This window comes from Neopelma chrysocephalum, unplaced genomic scaffold (assembly GCF_003984885.1).
Source record: "Neopelma chrysocephalum unplaced genomic scaffold, ASM398488v2 Primary Assembly neopelma1_91562, whole genome shotgun sequence".
In the NCBI taxonomy this organism is placed as follows: domain Eukaryota; kingdom Metazoa; phylum Chordata; class Aves; order Passeriformes; family Pipridae; genus Neopelma; species Neopelma chrysocephalum.
Window position 1 is genome coordinate 1 of NW_020920333.1, and position 1,255 is coordinate 1,255.

At 58.0% G+C, this 1,255-nt stretch overlaps 2 pseudogenes; one reads left to right on the forward strand and one right to left on the reverse strand.

The window, feature by feature from the left end:
* On the forward strand, positions 1-47 carry LOC113980002 (annotated as a pseudogene; the record flags this gene model as incomplete).
* A 1,161-nt stretch (positions 48-1,208) lies between these two features.
* Positions 1,209-1,255, reverse strand: LOC113980003 (annotated as a pseudogene; the record flags this gene model as incomplete).

Genomic DNA, 1,255 nt, shown 5'->3' on the forward strand with positions numbered 1-1,255 from the left:
ACTGCATAATTTGTGGTAGTGGGGGACTGCGTTCGCGCTCTCCCCTGACACGGCTGGTCAAAGACAGATGTAATTAAACATAGCAACTCTTCAAAGATAGTCTTCTGGTCTGCGAGGCCCTTATAGGAACTGATCTCCCCAATTCCAACCGGGAATGTGGATGCGTCTCCCGGGCATCGGCAGCGCCTGTTCGGAGAGGGCGCCCCAGGATGCTCCAGGACCCCCCGTTAATCCCGAGCCTCTCACTGGGACTGGGCTCCCCTCACTGCCTTCCTGCCCTTCCGGAGGGTCCCAGAACGCCTCGGGGACCGTCCCCTACACCCACAATCCGACGTCCTGCTGCTTCCTTGTCCCTCACGATGTCCCCGTCCAGTGCCAGGCTCTCTGCTGTCCCCTCACCACCTCTAGCGGGTGCTGCCTGCGGCTGCAGGGCTCCCATTCACAGGATCACAGAATCAACTGGGTTGGGAAAGACCTCTGAGATCATCAAATCCAACCTATGGCCCAACACCCCCTTGTCACCCAGCCCAGAGCACCCAGTGCCACATCCAGTCTCTTCTTAAAAACCTCCAGGGACGGTGACTCCATCCCCTCCCTGGGCAGCCCATTCCGATGTCTGACCACTCTCTCTGTGAAGAACCTCTTCCCAATGTCCAACCTAAACCTCCCCTGGTGCAGTTCAAGACCGTGCTCTTGTCCCACTGCTGGTTGCCTGGGAGAAGAGCCCGATCCCCACCTGGCTCCAGCCTCCTGTCAGGGAGTTGTAGAGAGTGAGAAGGTCTCTCCTGAGCCTCCTCCAGGCTCAACAACCCAGTTCCCTCAGCTGCTCCTCATCAGACTTGTGCTCCAGACCCTTCACCAGCCTCGTTGCCCTTCTCCGGACCTGCTCCAGCATCTCGACGTTCTTCCCAAACTGAGGGGCCCAGAGCTGGACACAGCACTCCAGGTGTGACCTCACCAGTGCTGAGTCCAGGGGAAGAATCACTTCCCTGCTCCTGCTGCCACACTGTTCCTGAGCCAGGCCAGGTGCCATTGACCACCTTGGCTACCTGGGCACGCTCTGGGCTCATGTTCAGCTGCTGCCGAACAGCACCCCCAGGTCCCTTTCTCCGACTGCAGCCTGTGGTGCTTCAGAGAGTTGTTGCGGTTGAAGCGCAGCGACCATCAACCCTCTTTTCCAAAATTATTTCTATTTTTTACTATCAGACCAGGGGAGAGCGCGAACGCAGTCCCCCACTACCACAAATTATGCAGT